We start from the raw sequence: 19,156 nt of genomic DNA on the forward strand, positions 1-19,156 counted from the left end.
GAAATAGTTGTTACAACAGCAATAAATTCAACGCTTTGGCATGTTATCACGTGATTGTTCAATTAAATAGCTCCGTAAATCACGACATTATTTTATTCACATAATTCAGTTAAAGGTGGTTTTCATCGCGTGTTCATAAATATTACAAGCAGAATGTACTTCTTCTTTCTTAGTATTCAAATACGTTATTATCGAATTTGCGCGGTGCAGAATGATTTAAATACCTGCGTCGAAACACTGCAAAATCAGGGGTGTTCAATTATCGTCTTGGATGTAGTCGAATAGAAAACCATATATACATGCTGTGTGCACTGTTAAACAGGTAACAACATTTTGACAACAACTTTTAATTATACGATGTTAGGTCTAATCCTTTCGAAACAATTACATCAAGCGTTTCATTGAATCACTATTATAAAAGCCATAAAATACACACAAAATTCAATTATATACGCAAAATTACATGTTAACAAAATATAAGTATTAATATAACTTGAAATATCAGAACTACAAATCGCTGTGTATTGCCCAATAAACAACCACGAATCAACATTTTTTTTAAAGAAATGAACATTGATTTTGTTGAAATTTTATGAACACGATTAAATCATCGTTATTCAGTGTGCGTGTTTTGTTTCTGCTGTATGCGCACATATCTTATTTTCTATGCATTCACGGCTTAGCAACTTTAAGCCTTACTTAGTGAGAATGTGTTACATTTTCGCAACGTGTGGTCAATAAAATACGAAAATGTTAACGTACCTTATGTCGCTTTTAGATATTGTGTATAGAAACGAAATAAACACATGTTTATATACAAGTTGCGGTCGATATCAACGTCATCACATACTATCCGTATTTTGAAAGATTTAGTATACGTGAGCAAGTTTGACGTTTTCAATTTAAAGTACAAACAACACGGTGTAGTTTTACAATTCACAACCAATCCTGAATAAAATTATAAACACATTGAAAGATCGTTCTAGGAAATCAGAAGATTAAAAATCCCGACTGCTGTATTCTATAAGTTAAGTGCATGTGAACAAACACCATCAAATACGGCATTCAAAAATATTGTAAAATTAAATCATTTCTTGATGGATTTGAATGAAATTTAACATGTAAACATAAAGTACCAATAAATGTCTTTAAACATTTAAAAAATAAATAATTTTAGCCCCTTTCCGAAGGCTGAGGCTACTTTCCGCTACGAGCCCTTTCCGTGGTCCTCGCCCCTTTCCGTTACTCGTATCGTACGGCATTCAAAAATTTGTAAAGTTAAATCATTTATTAATGGATTTGAATGTAATTAAAATATAAACTCAATGTAAGGTTCTGTTTGTTTATGAAAATACCATTAAATGTTTTCAAAATATTTGAAAACAGATAAAGTTAGGCCCTTTCCTAACACCGAAAGCACTTTCCGCGGAAAGGGGCCCTTTCTTCTATTCAGTCATACCGGCGTTTATTTCCTTTTTTAGTATTTGTGAGTAAAACAAAAAACAAAACCGAACAAACATTAATGTATACGATAATATCGACCACATAGCAAGAGAGACAACTTATATATCGTAACTTGCTTTCTGTGTGCACGATTGCGTTTCTTGTCCTGGTAAATGGTTGAAGATGATATCTGTAAACCTCTACTAGTTTGAACAGGCTCATAATTTAATAAATTCCGAGCTAGATGTATAGCTATGCCATCACGAAACCGAATGTCACAGCGGGAGCTCTGACAATTGCCCATAATGGTCACTGTCACCGACTTGACCCATACACTGGTTACCTCCCGTGAACACTATACACAGGAAGTTGACACTCGGAAAGTTGTAAAAGTTTTCATAATTATCAGGTAAGTACTTAATTTGATTATTTCCGCAGATAGTACCATCGTACGTTTTCACTTGTTTTCGTTGTTCTGAAAATGATATAGTGAACATCGCATTTCCTATATTTTATTGTCTTAATGGACAATACGCTGTTTGTCCAAGGTGGGTGGGGACAAGTCTAGTCCAAATTGTTGACGCTCTCAAATATGAAGCTACTTTTTATATGGGTAATATTTGGAGCGTACAAAGGGGGAAAGACCAAAACAATGGTGGGATTTTTTCCTTCTTTGTCTTTATTGTTGCGCAAGGATTTTGTGCGCAACATTCAAGCCCCGATATAAGACACTTAATATCAACGAATTGCAATATTATTTACATACCTGTGTAGATAATTCATTTCTCGATAATGTTCCGTAGAAATTATGTAATGACACTTTGAATTTTGTAGCCTGATCAATTTAAATCCAACCACTATTCAATTTTTCAATATCTCGATTCACTCGCTGTGTAGATATAAATCGATAACACGACCTCAATGTAAAGCATCTGGTTTAAAGTGGGAGAATAACAGGGGTTCCGCTGTCGATCGCCATTGGCGCCAAATGGCGCTAAATTTTTAAATGTGGCTCCAATTTTTTTAAAGTGGCGAATTTCAAAAAATCGGTAAAATCCTATCCGAAAATGTACTGCGAGTCGAAAGCACGCGACCAAGCATTAGCGGCCAGCGTCCGTCAGTTGTAAATATTGATTTACAACGATGTAAGCGATCTACAGTGCAGGGTGCATTAGAAATCACCGATGCGTGTAAGTGTTACAAACGGTGTTTTTACTGCTATTGTTAAGTTTTATGGGGGTTATTATCGGATTAACAGCTCCTTTATGATATTGAGCAATAAGTTAAGTAACACGGTGACAAACTGTCACGACGATCAATAATTATAATGATTATTAGGGCCGCTATTCTTTGTTAAAATCAAAACCATGGGGCTGGCAAAAGCATTTAATTTCTCCACATCAACAAATAAAAACTTGTTTCAACAGGTATTAATGAGCATTTCTGTTTAATAGATTCATTATTGTAATGTTCTGGGAAGGATATAAATTGATTAAGATAACAACAATTTCTGAATTAAATATAAAACATTCACTCGATGAACTATATTTCGGATATGTTAAATTCGGACATTTAAAGATAGGGACATTTATGTGTTGGTTTGATGTCGATAGTTTGTAAAAATATGTTTTATGTTATTTCAGGCAACTAGAATGGATTGTGGCAATTATCTGGGCCTTTCTGTCAAGAAAAAGGCGTGAACAACAGTCGTTTAATTGAACCTGGAAATCATCCATCACTAACAGATAACTTGTTAACAACAGAAGCTGATGTATATCATGTCCAAATGACCAAATATAACTGTTAAACAATTTGAAGTGAGATGCTTTATTTTCTGATTCCCTTTTAAAGATGAACATTGGTATGATTTTATGTTTAAATAATTAATTTCGAAACATTAATGCAGCATACTGTTTAATACATTGATGTTAACATTATTATATTATTTTGGTTATCTGTGTTGTTTATCAAGTTGAAAAAAATGTTATTTATATACAAATAAAGCTTATTAAGACTTATGAAGGCATGACTTACAGGGTTCCCGCTGTCGATCGCCATTGGCGCCAATTGCGACAAAATAAAAAATCTGGCGACAAAATTTCGTAAATGGCGATTTTAAAAAAATCGGCATTTTTCTGCGTTCATATTTTCTTAAAATGACAAAAGACGCTGTGTTTACCAGCCGCTTTACGGCAGTCGTAATACTATAGATTTCCATGGTGTAAGCGATACAGCTGTAATCAATGGAGCGTGGTGCTGACTGCCGACTACCGCAAAGTGGAATGTTATGGTGATAATTGCGATTATCTGGGGTGTTGTTGCAAGTTATTTGGTCGGCAGTTTTATTGCTTCAGAGATAAGGCAATATTGAAATATACCGACTTTGCGCTTAAATGTGAAGTGTTTGTCACAGTGTTCGAAGCAGATTCAAGACCGTTAAATTGACAACAATGACAATCAAAAAGGTAAGTATCGATTGTTTTTAGAAAAATCGGTGTAATTATAGAAAATAGTAAAACATTTTACATCTATTGGTTCTATTTAAACGGTGACATATTGCTGTTTCACTCGTCAAAATGGCAAGTTCAGAGTGTAAAACGACTTCTATGCTGTGTGAACTCTTTATATCCTCAACACTTATCAATTCATTCACTACCGGATGTACCTTAAAAAAAAAGGTAAACATAGTTTAGCACATGGAAATCAATTTGACATTTGATATACACAAATGCTTATTTTATTTGACTGTTGTGTTAAGGGCTCTATGTAGTAGATCATATGCTAGCACACATTTATATTATTTATATACTTCACATTCATTGATTATTATTAGTATTATATTAATATTATATTTCCCTTTTTGTATTTTCAGAATACCATAAAGCTTCTGAAGCACCAAAACTGTGGCAACATATTCAGGCTGCTAAGAAGGTGTCAATCAACAAGAGTTACAACTGATTGAATGTACCTTTATTTAATTAACAATGTTAAATGTGTTGTTATTATTAATACTACTGTTATTAAATCAATTCCTTTAACATACTGTAAATGCTCAGTTTTTGTTTGTATTATAATAACATGATCTTCATTGCCCAAATGTAGCCCCAGTGTGGCGACAACTTTTTAAATTTGGCGAAAGTAAGTGGCGACAACTTTTGAAAGCCCAGAGGGAACCCTGACTTATGAAGGTACTTATTGTTTTTTTTATGAAATAACATACTTTTTAAAGTGATAATATAGTCAATGACAATAATGTAGTAAGGTTCCTTAAAATGATTGTTCTTATTAATAAGGTGGAATAACCGACAGTATTCACGCGGCGAAAAAGTGGCGACAATTTTTTTGGGGCCAGTGGAACCCCTGCATAAACAACGTAAAATACAGTTTGCGTTCGTCTGTTGTGGTGCAGAGCGTTACATAGTAAACCGATGTTTTACTTTTCTGGATTAATTTAGCATTGTTTTTTATGCTAAATTGACAATTAAAAAGTTCTGAAATAAATTACATCTTTTATTTTTATACTGTACACAAATAATTTTGATACAGAATGAGATCGTACAGTATACCGTCCTCCTATGTAACGTAGGATGTAAGTAAATAAAACAACACAGACAGAGGTGCGAAAAAGACATGCATAAAAACTTGCTGAAACTTAGAACAGTGAATAGAATCTGCACCATATCTGTTTTGAACATATGCTTATTAAATCGACAAAGATTAGCATACTAGATCTAGTTAGGTAAAAGTCGGTGTTAAAAGCTCATGTTAAATAAAATTACGCGTACACGTTACACCGTAATGCCTTCTTCTGATTGGTTCATATTCAAATCAGTTTCATGACATGGCTACAGGTCAGTGATTGGTTTGAAATTTAAGCAGAAGTTTAACTGAAGAATTTATGCCTTTCCAACTTCAAGTCGACGATATTTGAGGTAAAAATAGACTTCTGAACTAAAACTGAATGAGTTGGTAATGTTATTTTGCAATTGTACGCAAATCGATGAAAATTTAAACTTTCTGGTTTCCAACACATTTTTTACTTTTGCCCTATAAGACGTTCCAAAGAATTTAGCCCATATAAACAGTATCTATAAATTCTTTGCGCGTCTTATAAATAAGACTAGGGACAAGTCCATATAAACGGACTCCGAGAGCATTTGATAATTTTTGTTTTGACGGCTCTGGGAGTCCAAATGCACCCCTTCACATACACAACCGCTGTCCTCAGAAGCTGATCAGTGCACATCCCTTAACAGATTTCGGTTGTGACAAATTAAAGAAAGAAGTTAATAAACACATTAAAATTACCTGAATGTAAGTCTACAGACAATATCCTTAATATTTGAAAATCATTTTCGACTTAGGTTACATCACAAATGTGCTAAAGATTGGTGTTATGCAACCTAACCAATAGTGACACTTTAAGTCTGCAAAACTGCAACCGTTTTTCATGATGGTGGATAGAAAGTACACAAGAAAAACAACTTAAATAGAATCAATTATTTTGAGCTTTAATGGTACCATTTTCATGGGAAATTTTTGGTTTTAATAGACAGGTAAATGTTGATAACTTTTTGCGTTGCAGTGTTTCTTTCCCCTTGCATTGGTGATAAGTGTGTCACGTTTACAGATTTTTCTAAACGTTTAAACGAAATTAAATAAACGGCACGTTACCCTTTAAACAATATCCCTATGTCCGTTTAAAAAGCATCAATACCATCGCATTTCTAAACTGAAAATAGTAATTATTTCCGGAAGTAATATTCAGTGCATAACTACATATCCCATTCGCCCAATGACGTCATATTAAAACCATAAAATATTATATAATAGACCATCCGTATCACCACATGTGTCAGGGCCCCCAATCTATCAAATCCACGGCCGAAATTCAGCCGCATTCCCCCCCCCCTGAAAAGTATACTATTTTCCCCTTTTTTGGGGAATAATTCCCCCTAAAAAAAAAAATTTTTTTTGTATAGATAGATGTCTCATGATTACAATATCTCAATTCTATTTTAATTTAATTTTGTCAAACATACTTAATTATGAAATAAGCAATGAATATAGTGCAAACATGTACAAATGTAATAATTAGAGAGTTAGTTAAAAATCCCCCAAAAAGGGAAACGCAGCGAAAATTCCCCCGCTATGGGTAGCGACCCGCTTCCCCTAAAATGGATTGAGGGCCCTGTGTGTATTCATCATTCTATAAAAACAATTTAAAGGAACGTCAAAAAAAATGTAAATTCGATGAAAAATACTGTTTCCGAAAACGACACTCCGAAAGAAATGCACGTATTTTGCACATGAAATACAATGTGCATATCGTTTGACCGCAGAAAATACAAAAACGTAATCAATATATAATTTGGTTAAAATATTGCTTTTCAACATGTTACTTTGCTATTCAATCACTAAAAATATTTCAAGATGGCGGCATATGCACTGTTTTGTTGCCAAGTCGGAAAGTAGCGAAGATTTTCCGTTAGTTTCGGTTCATCCGCTAACCAATCAGAAATAAATTAGTGCCGAATTCGGTAGCCCGGATTTTTCGCAAGTATCCGGATTTCGCAGTTCGCCATCGATATACTTCGTACGGCTATTTGGCTACTTTATTTGCACCCCGATATTTATAATATTGATATTGATAGTCGTTTAAACGTTTACTGTTTTGGTAAATTTGTCAAATGTCTAATATATGGCGTCTGTCCGTCCGTCCGAAAACTTTAACATTGGCCATAACTTTTTCACTATTGAAGATAGCAACTTGATATTTGGCATTCATGTGTTTCTCCTGGAGCTGAACATTTTGAGTGGTGAAAGGTGAAGGTCAAGGTCATCCTTCAAGGTAAAATGTCAAATATTCCGTCCGTCCGAAAACTTAAACATTGGCCATAACTTTTTCACTATTGAAGATAGCAACTTGATATTTGGCATGCATGTGTATCTCTTGGAGCTGAACAGTTTGAGTGGTGAAAGGTCAAGGTCATCCTTCAAGGTCAAAGGTCAAAAAATAAAAATTTTCATTTCTCCATTCAAGCTCTTACTTACTTCTGGTGGAGCTGCACATTTTGAGTGGTGAAAGGTCAAGGTCATCCTTCAAGGTCAAAGGTCAACTATATGGCTTCCAAGCGGCGCAATAGGGGGCATTGTGTTTCTGACAAACACATCTCTTGTTTCTTTTAGTTTTTAAACTTTACAAAATATTACAATTGTTCTATGTTAAGCCCAGTGCAAACAGACATCTGACCAAGAAAGATAAAAAGCTAAGAAAGATATTACAATTACATAGGTTCAAGCCATAGAGCTGCATAGGGAAACTAACAAAATGTTGCACTTTTTTTTTTTTTAATCTTCAATTGGGAATTTTTTGACAGCAATTGGAACTGAGGAGCTGCGCCATGAGCGCATGATACGCCCGTCGTTCGCCAATGAAGTAGTAAGGTAATAAATAACCCTTTGAATCATTTTTTTACTTCAGTTTATTTGTATTTGAATACATGGTTTATTTTATAAGTACATGAGCATGGAGCGCCGTCTCCTTGACATTCATACCATATCTTTTTTTGAGTATATGTATGCATTTCTTTAGAGGATATGGTTGAAGTAAACCTGTTATAGATATTTAGACCAATAATAAAAGAGAAATGTAGATGGGTAAGTGGTAGTGTACAATCGGAATAGAAAAAAGCTCACCTTGTTCAATTTTTGACGAACAAAGTCCCATAACTCTGGAACGACAATTCAGAATTCCGTCAAAAACGAAAGGGGATCAGGGTTTATCAATATTAAGATTGTGTTGAAATTTGAAAAAAATCCATCGAAGGATATTTGAGCTACAGTAGGACATTCAATGAAATCACGAAATTTTGACGAACAAAGTCCCATAACTCTGGATCGACAATTCAGAATTCCGTCAAAAACGAAAGGGGATCAGGGTTTATCAATATTAAGATGGTGTTGAAATTTGAAAAAAAATCCATCGAAGGATATTTGAGCTACAGTAGGACATTCAATGAAATCACGAAATTTTGACGAACAAAGTCCCATAACTCTGGAACGACAATTCAGAATTCCGTCAAAAACGAAAGGGGATCAGGGTTTATCAATATTAAGATTGTGTTAAAATTTGAAGAAAATCTGTCAAAGGATATTTGACGTAGCGTACGACATTAACAGACGGACGGACGGACAGACGCGGGGTATACCATAATACGTCCCGTCATAGACGGGCGTATAAAAATTGTAGTTTTTTTCTCATTGGGAAAAAAATGCTGACTATAAATGTCTTGTTACATGTATTTTCAGTATTGAAATAATTATAAGAGACCTTTCAAAGGGCCAATATATTCAACAGCAATCATGAATGGTTTAATATTTTTTAACATTGTTTCAAATGTTGACAAGGGAGCAAAAACAGTAACTGGAAATAACCATATCTACAAAATTATTTCCCTTTTCTACTTAACATTAATTTGTTTATTAAAAGGAGTGATTAGCAAATGACTGAACAATCATGCATGTATAGCCTGTATTAAGCATACTGAACAAATCCTTTAGCCTAAGGATAATAATAACGTATTTGTATTCAAAGTTAGTGATTCCCCATCAGGGCATATATTGTATCAAGAATTCATGTTATTCAAATGGGTCAGTCTGGTTAACATAGTGGTTGGTACACACACTTTTCACCTGGGCAACATCATGCAGTGTTTTTTTTTGTTGTTCAAAATCATGGCCGATATTCGGCCCCATTCCCAATGGAAAAAAGTATTTTTCCCAAACGGGACATAAAAATTCCCAATTTAAGGTTTTGACAAAAAAATATTATTTTTTAGCAACATTTAGTTAATCTCACATCCAGCTCTACAAGCTACACTTTATTAAATTTAATATTTAAAAAACTTTAATTCTCATTTTTGAAGCATTGGTTAGCACACAAAAAAACAACACTAATTTCACAATTTTGGTAAAAACGTCTCCATTTTTCCCAATCCAAAGGGACCCAGCCCCATTCCCAAAATGGTGGAAAAAACACTGGGGTTCAATCCCTGTTCTCAAAAGCATGTGAGTTCTGATGGTGGTAACCATACAGGAGAGGTGTTTTTTTTCTATTAATATTTTTGTATCCCCTAATAGCATAGGCTTAAGCGGAAGCCATGCACAGTGTCCGACAAATCCATTGCCCGGAGCCCGGGGGCTACCGAAATTTTTCATCGGGCTACTGAAATTTTCCAGCTGACGCCCGTCGGGCTACAATAAATCTATAAGAGCGGTAGCCCGTTTTATTGACAGACATAGGTAGAATAAACACGCTGACCATGTGTTTCTACACTGTGTATTGCTTATAATCCGATAACAAAGTGCAATCAATTATCTAATCAGTCACGGATCACTTGCGGTAATGTCGTAAACATTAACAGTGTATTTTAATCATTCAATCAGAATCAACGTTTGTCGTCTGCTAAAAAAATAATGAGAGCCGGTTGGATAGTTGGCGCTCATGATGCAATATCATTTCGCAGTTTGGAATTCTTTGTTAACCGCAACAATGAGTAATAGCGACAACGTTTTTGATGTCGTTAAATATCCAAGGACGCCAAACATTAAATAAATCAAAACAATAGCGGATGCTTCAAAACGGTAACGAAACCGAAAATGAATATTAATAACAACGGTGTGAAGGCGGTTAACACCTGCTATTTAGTTTGCATTGTCAATGAATAATTTGATTTATCGACGGTTAATCAATAATCCCATATATGCCCAATTTATATTTTTTAAACCAAATTATGGGTGGGTAATATAGACGATAAGAGTCATAAACACACTGTTGAAATTTTCTAAAGTGTCAAATGAATTTCGGCATATGGTTCTATTTAAAGATATGATGAAATAAGCTCCCAATCAGGACCGTTCAATTGCAACATACGTAAATAACCTGCCACGGTTTGCACGCGTTGTGTACAGCTATTTTAGGTTACACAATTCTACATTTAATAAATGAATTTCTTTGCCCAGATAAAAAGCGCGCAAAAATTGGCATGGGTGTATTTATTTGTAAATATTTGTTTTAGCGGGTACAACATTGAGATCATTTAATTTCCGTTAAAAGTTTTGTTGTGAATTTCAACTAAAGTACCGGGGTATCTCGCAAATTATTTGGCATTGACATTTCCTCTTAATAAAATATAATGTAAACACGCAGTATCGTTACCGTTACACTGTATCAGTTCCTTCATTATTGAAATAATTATTGTATTGTATACTGACTGCACACAAGTGTCGTAACATACGGATGCAATACGTAAATTCGGACAGTACTTAAAGTCGGACACAAGTAAATGAATGATTTAATACTCTTGATTTCTTGAAAGTTGAAGAAACTCGGTATTTGTTGTTAAAAAGGGCAATTGCATTGATTAACACCATACGAGTCAATCGTATTGATCATCTAAACGCTTTATTTACGTTTCCAACTTAACGTGCTGTCCGAATTTAAGTACACATACATGTGCACATACATGTAATATCTACATGTAGTATATGATTTTCTTTGGTACATTTTCATTTAAGTACACGGTGCCTGTACTGTAACATTAATAAATGATATTGACTGTGTACATCAGACTACTTGCTGTATTATACATATTATGTATATGTAAATGAAGAAATAAAATAAAGATGAAAACCTGCCTCTTATCATTTTGTAGGAAAATTTTATGGGCTACCAAATATTTTTATTGGTAGCCCAGTGGGCTACCTAAAAAATAAGAAATTTGTCAGACACTGCATGCAAAATTCAAAATATCTTTCAGTAAAAAGCATAGTTAATTACAAGTGCTATGACACACTTAAGGTCCTCACATTATGCTGCACCTGACATGGAAGGACCTCAGATACTTGGAAATAAACAGTGTCATTTAAATTATACAAAGGTTACTTTTATATGTACTGAAATGCTATTGATGATTGAGGAAACCTTTAATTTAAGCATTGTTAAGTGTACAGATAACAGTGAGACAGTGAAATTCTATGTATTCATGAAGCATCTACTCAAAACAATACAACATAGTGCTTTGATCAGTTTGATTCTTCTTTAACAACATATACATATGCTGCCTGTTGAATTTGAAAATGTTATCAGGCAAGACATACAAAACATGTGTAGTTCAGAGAAAGATTTGTCCTTGTAGTGCCTGGAGTCATCAAGAGGCAGTCAATATTTAAGCATCACACAGGAGATGACTTTAGTGATAAAAATATAAACAATGTATGTCTGTGGTTAAACAAAAACAGATTTCCATCACCACACCTGCATCCCCCAAAATTGTGAAAGTTAAGCTATACAATGTATAACTTGACAAATTGTTCTCATCCCTTTAATTAGCATGCAATGCCTCTTAAATGCATCATTAAATCAATGGTTCATGACAAAATTCAATTGTTAATCTTAAACCAACCACTGTCAGGTTCTCTTTTAGATAGGTATACAGGGATTTTGAAAACCTTGAAAATGTCAGGGATCAAAATACTGAAGCACAAAGTTATTTGACAGTATGTTGGGCGCTATGGATGAAAATTTTACCATTGATTCCGTGAAAAATGCATTATTGAAAAAAAGTTTCAGGTTAACTTTAATGCTTGAAAATGTAACCGGTGAAGTGAATTAAACGGTTAAGCTGTTGAAATCCTAATTAAATGTTACAGAGCACTATTTATAACAACTTAACAATCTCACATTGTATTAAGCTCTTTCTAAGCAAGTACAAAATGGTCCATTCATAAAAAAATATTTGCATAATTTTTTTTTATGTTTTCATTGATGCTGGCAGACTATTTTCTAAAAAAAGTAGTTTTTTGTTGAAATTGAATTCATGTCCATGACTTCACTTTGGTGTGGCCTTTATGACTGTTGAAATCAAGGCAAGCAATTATAAAACCTGACAGCACATATATAAATTAAAAATACTGTTAAAAAACCCAGATGCAGTTGGTATCTAAGTTAACATGTGCAAATAAAAATTCATCATGAAGATTATGATGATAATTATGATATTAATAATAAAAACCTACTGACCAGTCGGCACAAATGCCTTTCATCTATAATGCATGTGTAGTCCAGTAATGTCAAAGTTTCCTTTTGTTATGTCAACTTCCTACCCGTGTCAGCATACACTCTTAGTCACATTTGCTTCCCACATGTTTCACCTTTTACGTGACAAATTATTTTTTGTAGGGAAATGTATCCATTAACCTTTATTGTTGGGTTAAAACAGTAACACAAATTGGTAAATGGACTAACATGTCCCATTTTGTGGTTATTGGCAGTTTGTAATTCACCTTTAACAGGCGTAAAATGCGTTTGAAGATAGTTTACTAACATGAGGCGGGATTAATTTCATAGCTCAAAGGGATTTAAACTGATCTGACATGTGTTAGGCAGAATTTGAAACATGAACTCACATTTGTAAGGTATTATAATAACAGTCAACAATTAGTTAATAGATTCATGGATTATTGTGTTCAAACAGAAGTCAAATTAGTTATATTGTAAGCATATTTGCAAAAGTCATTTTGACAAATATTAAAATGGATTGCAGAGGAATTGTACAAGCTGATGCACAATGACACCCACTCTAGAGCATGCATTCAGTTCTAAGCATGTGATTTGGTCAGTGTCCGGACTGAAACAAGCAAACAAGCGGACTTGTTTTGAGATGGTTTATTTTTTAAGTGTGAAGAGCCTCTTCCTGTGAAAATTCGAAATCTTCAATGACATTTCCAGGCACAACTCAGTTGGCAAACGAAGGCAATGGACTTAATGGTTTGTGTTTTGAGCATTGACAACCTTTTTACAAGTTCTGTTTTGAAAGATGACAATCTTTTAACAGTCTCAGGGTCAGTAAAGATAAAAGGAGTGACTGATGTGTGGAGAGGAATAGGACAGGATGGGGAGACACATCAGTTACTGTAGTTACGCCTGTGACAGACTCATGGTCAATAGAGCCCAATGAGTGACTGGTTTATGTATGTCTGCATTGAAGTCTAATTAAACAACAAGAGGTGTGGCTGGATTGCATATGCTGCTGATTGCTTGCCCATGCCTGTTACCGACCCTAGGTCTATAGGCCTCCCTCACCTTGTGTACCTGACAGACGAGGGCATATTTGCATCTGTGTGTGGGCTTCAGGCTGTCACACAGTCCAGGGAAGCCAAGGGCTGCTGGAGTGGTTGTTTGGGCTTTCCTAGAGCCAGTGATATCATGGGCTATAAGGGGAAGCAATGGAGAGACTCAAGTCCAGTGAATATGGTATGAAAGTCTGATGACAAAGGTCGAGTCATTTAATAATAAAGCAAAACTGCTGCTGAGCTAGAACTGCTTAAGAATCATGAGGTCCTGTAGTTATGGAAAATGAGCAAAGGCACAAAACAGCATCTAGCAAATGTCACAAAGATTATTTGTGTGCAGTTAGTCCGCTGTTTTGTTAATATTATGGCAAATAGGATTGTTCTGCTGACATGTTGCACTTTGAAGCCTTCCCGTGTAAATTCCAAGTTTTCATGAATTTTGTTAATTTTATTTGCTACTGTTTCTAAAATTATTTAATTAAAAATTATATGAACAAATTCTAGCTACAAATAGACATTCATCCTGTATTTTGTATCAATCCTCTTACCTGAAATAAAGCATGCTAAAATATTGCATTTGTACATGTATACAGAATTTGTGAACTTCTAAACAAACATGCAAACAATGCCGCATAAACAAAAAAAAGTCCCATCATGTTTTGTATGCTTGCTTTATAGATGCCATTGCTTTGCTGATTCTTCTTCTTTTGTATGACAAGGAAACTTTTATGGAAATAAACAATGATTTATTTGACAATAAGGCAAAATGTTTCATTTTTTTTACGCTGGGTATGCGGATACTTTGATAACAGATGGCACTTCGATACCAGATAACAACAAAAGCCACACGCGAGAGGTAAGTTCATCAGTTTGTCTAAAAGTTATATCATAAAGATTAGTTTTTTAGACAAAGCGCATGGTCGAGTTTATAAATGGACCTTTTCTATTGCAAAGAAAATCATCACGGAAGAATGGTAGATTTTTCCCAAAAAAATTGAAAATTCTGTCAGAAAACAGCATAAACTGGATGAACAGTAAACATTTCAACAAAATAAAACTACTCAGAAATATTGCAAGACATTGTTTGATATTCCAGTATGTAGAGTAATCACTGTGCTTCAAACACTGAACTTTTGATAGTATTCAATGAAACATAAACGAAGATAGAGCATGTTTTAATAGGTGGTATTCATGAAGTTGCGGATACTTTGATTCCCGATATAGGGCACTTCGGATAACAGAGACTTTCAACAAATTGGGCACTCAGATAACCGAGTTTTATCTTCTACCTGAAATGCATTTATGTATATTATGGCTATTCTTACCATACATTTGAAGTACGAATCAATTTGCATTGTCAAGCCCGACACATTGGGAATCTATGCATAACGTAATTACATGAACATATGAAATATAACCAATGGCATTGTTTGTTTTCAAAAATCGTATTACTATTAATTTATATAATTAATATTATAAGTGCAAATTTAAATAAGATTAAAATGCTTATTTCTGAAGTAATGTATCTCAAGTGACGACCGAAAATAATTGTCTAAATACTGTAAACGTATAGAAAATCGTCGGTATGAAATTTCGTGGTTTAATAAAAAACAACTAATTCGTTGACACGTAATTTCGTGGATTTCAAATAAAAAACAACTAATTCGTTGATATTTCAAATTTTCAGAGAAGACTTACCGTCATAATTATTAAGATTTTATGAAAAAAACCAGAGTAATAATAAAGCATAATCTGCTTATCTGTGTTGACAGCAAGACTTGAGGTTAATGTGCACTGAAGCATGAACGTGTTGCCGATAATTGTCGATAAGAGCGATAAAGCGGCGCACTTGTGGGTCCCCACTCGCTAATTGCCATCAATGTTGTTTTAACAATATTTGTAAATCACAGCGCAATTGGTCCACTAGTAGTAACAATTGAGTAATAAGGGCCCCAAAATGCAGGTGTGAAAACCGTTATGTCTCTTTTAAGTTTAATTGGCACTAATTGACATATGTGATAAATCTGCAAACTGTTAATTTGACGACGTCCCGCAAAAGAGGACAGTCGTTGATGTACAGTTTATATACCGTGCTTGATTATAAAATTATTATTAACCAAACACTTATCAATAAAACAACATATTGCAGTAACTAGCGTATCTCAATCAAACAATGTCTCTTTCAAAATGGTTGAAAACGGGAACAGTACAGACACTTTCTCCTACTATAGCAGGATTGCCCTACCCTGCAAAGGCTCAGTCTACGACTGAAGCTTTATTAACACAGGCCGTTAATGATGCAGTAGAAGAAATGGTCACCATGATGAATAAAACGTATATATTTACGATGATGAATTAAAAAAGAAAAACTCACAAGACTTTAGTGTTTTATTAATGCACTGGATCGCAAACAAATTGATATTTTATATAAACACAATACTTGTTATTCATACAGTAATCATTAATATCGTAGTTCTTATCATACTAAGTAATCATAAACATCTTAGATCAAACATATGTAACATACGTAAAATTAGTGGAAAATAACAACAACAATTCAGAATTATTTTAATTAGTCAAGATAAAGTGTAATGTGACCTACTGAAGAAAATGCCGGAAATGAAATTCGCAAATTACCAATTTCGGATTAAAAATGTATAAATAATCGTTGGTACTTGAATTCGTGGTTCGGCGGACCAACGAAATCCACGAAAATTTGTACCACACGAACTTTAATGATTTTACAGTAATAAACTTGTTTTTAAGTGGTAAATTGAGATTAAGAGAATTGAAAATACAACGGATCATGTGGATCAACACGACTGTGTTCAATTGAATTTATAGCAGGACTCTAGATAAGGGGAGCAAGGGGGTCTCAAAGCGGCAAATACACCTAATAAAATCCTTTGTCATTGGTGCTCATTAGAATCGCATCATGAAGACGATACTAATGCGTAGCCACAACATTTAAAGGAGATTAGAAAACTCCCTTTATTTTGAGCTCTACTTATAGGAAGCACCTCCCTTTACACTTCCCTTTCCCTTTTATTATAATATTCCAAAGGGATAAGAACATGTTTCGGTAATTCGTTTTTAATTTACGTCAGTACATACATTTTTATTTATTGCATGCTTACTATAGCAGTATTCCACAGCGAATTCTATGGCGCACCAAAAGGGTCGAAACTTTAACTTCTGCTGCTGCAGAAAAACATGCTGCCTGAGCAGCATTTAAATGCTGCTCGAGCAGCAAATTACTGCTCGGGCAGCATCTAGATGCTGCTCGGGCAGCAATTTGCTGCTCGAGCAGCATTTTTTCTGCTGCAGCAGAAAAATCCTGCTCGACCAGCATTTATTTTTAGATTATGGCATCAGCAAATCAGAATCAGATTACACATAGGCATAAATCATGTAACGTTGGAGCAATTGATCAACCAAATTTGCATGTTCCTACATGACTAATAGATTTTAAAGCTTAATTATTATTTTATGAACAACGGAATGAGGATTTAATAATAATGGATTAAAACACAGATTATGAGTTTGTTGCAGTTTTTCTAAAGTTATTTTCAGGTCTATTTTGATTCCGTAGAGGTAGCTTATGTCGTCCGTTTGTAAGCTCAAATGTGATTGGCTGACGGGTTCAAGGGCTTATTATAAAAATAACTGCTGGTCGAGCAGGATTTTTCTGCTGCAGCAGAAAAAAATGCTGCTCGGGCTGGAATTTTGCTGGTCGAGCAGAATCTAGATACTGCTCGAGCAGCATTTTTTTCTGCTGCAGCAGAAGTTAAAGTTTCGACCCCTTTGGTGCGCCATAGAATTCTGCAATTCTGATTCACTAAAAAGAGTGTGTCATATCTGGTAAAAAGTGTCGAGTTATCTGGAATCGAAGTGCCATTGTCTTTGAGATGATCGGTAAAAGAAGTGTCCATGAAAATTTGGCATCCGACTCTTAAAACATTTGAATTTCCTCAAATACGTTATTAAACTAAAATTTAACATGTTGTAACATTAATGGACATATTAATCTTTTATTTCGATTAGTTGGCACGTTCTTGATTTATTTCCAAGTATTTTTATTTTGTTGAAATACGTACTGATCATCGAATTTATGATGATTATCGATGAAATGTTATCTCTTTTTTTATAATCCACTGTTTTTTTCACAACTTTTTTGCTGTGCAATACGAAGTACTATACCATTAATCGACCAAACTATGTTGTAACGTGTCTGAAAACCAAATGAACCGAACATAAATGCAAAAAAGCTGAGGAACTCAACTATCGCGCGTGGCTTTTGTTGTTATCTGGTATCGAAGTGCCATCGATCTGTTATCAAAGTATCCACATACCAGGCGTGTTGAAAGAACACCCTGATTTATTAAGCCATTTTCCTAGTTGTGTAACTTTATTATTTTTGTCATGATATATCATAAGGGCCTATATAGTTAAGTGGGCACTGACTCCATGCTCCTTGTTTGGCTGACATGCATTCAGATAGTAATAGTACCTAGGTCATTCACATTGCACCAATATAAAACATGTGAATAGTCCATTTTGTGCAAATCATTTGTTTTGAAAGAAGCCTAATTTGTTTTAAGAAGTGGTTGCATGCTTTTTAATTGAATAATATACATGTATTTTTGTAATCATTTACATCGCTGATTTTAATTTAGATTGGTAATATTGCCAATTGATGGATGGTCTTCAGGTTTGGATTCAGCATTGTCATTAAAATGACACAGCTGAAATATGAAATGATTTTAAGTTCACTCTATATAATACACTGTTTTCTTATAGAATCCAATTAAAGAATTACTAGTTATAAAACATGTTGGGTTTTTCATCAGTACCCTCAATTTAAACTCTAGACTGTTGCCTTTTTGGTTCATGAGGCTTTCTCATTCTTCAAGTTAATGTTTCCCTTGTCTGTTGTTGATAGCTTTGTTCTCCCAGAATGACTGGCTAGTATCTTACAAAAGTATTGATTACAAATATGAATCAATAGAGACATCTCCAACAAATTGCTTTAGTACCAGACAGTCTGAGTACCATTAGAGATGCATCATGTTTTACTGTCCGGAGAATTCAAGAAATTGCTATTTGCTGAGCAGGCGTATTTTACATTCCAACACCAATTTGAAGCATTGACTCAAGTGCTGGCATGTTTTTGCCAGAGAATCTGTCATTTGTTATTGACATTGGTTATTTGCATCTCCCAAAGTCTGAGCATGCAGGGATTTTCTCTTCTATAAATGGCGGTTATGATATTTTCAAGGCTTTAAAATATTATTTTAATATTTTCATGCAGTTCCCAGGACAATGATCTTATCCCTGCTATAAAATGTTTTTCCCAAAATGTCACATAATTCATATAAACTTTTTGTCAATTTTAAAATTAAGCGCAAATAACTTTAAGAGGTGTAGAAAAACTAAGAATTTGCATTCTGGAAGAACTTAGCATTTCTGTTATATGTAACGGCATTCAACTTTATGTTAGCTTTATTACAATTTTCCATATGCCATAACAACCAGCTGTTTCCATAAAATGCGTCATAGGTACAAGGGAACCCATTGT

General features: G+C 34.3%; 1 protein-coding gene across 1 annotated transcript in view; it reads left to right on the forward strand.

Annotated features, from left to right (window-relative positions):
- Window positions 1-1,697: 1,697 nt before the first annotated feature.
- Window positions 1,698-19,156, forward strand: part of LOC127876238 (focal adhesion kinase 1-like) — a 111,959-nt gene continuing 94,500 nt past the window's right edge. Inside the window, exon 1 of the mRNA XM_052421305.1 lies at window positions 1,698-1,852. The gene's annotated coding sequence lies outside the window, so the exon portion shown is untranslated. The remainder of the gene's footprint in view (window positions 1,853-19,156) is intronic.

This window comes from Dreissena polymorpha, chromosome 4 (assembly GCF_020536995.1).
Source record: "Dreissena polymorpha isolate Duluth1 chromosome 4, UMN_Dpol_1.0, whole genome shotgun sequence".
Classification (NCBI taxonomy): Eukaryota; Metazoa; Mollusca; class Bivalvia; order Myida; family Dreissenidae; genus Dreissena; species Dreissena polymorpha.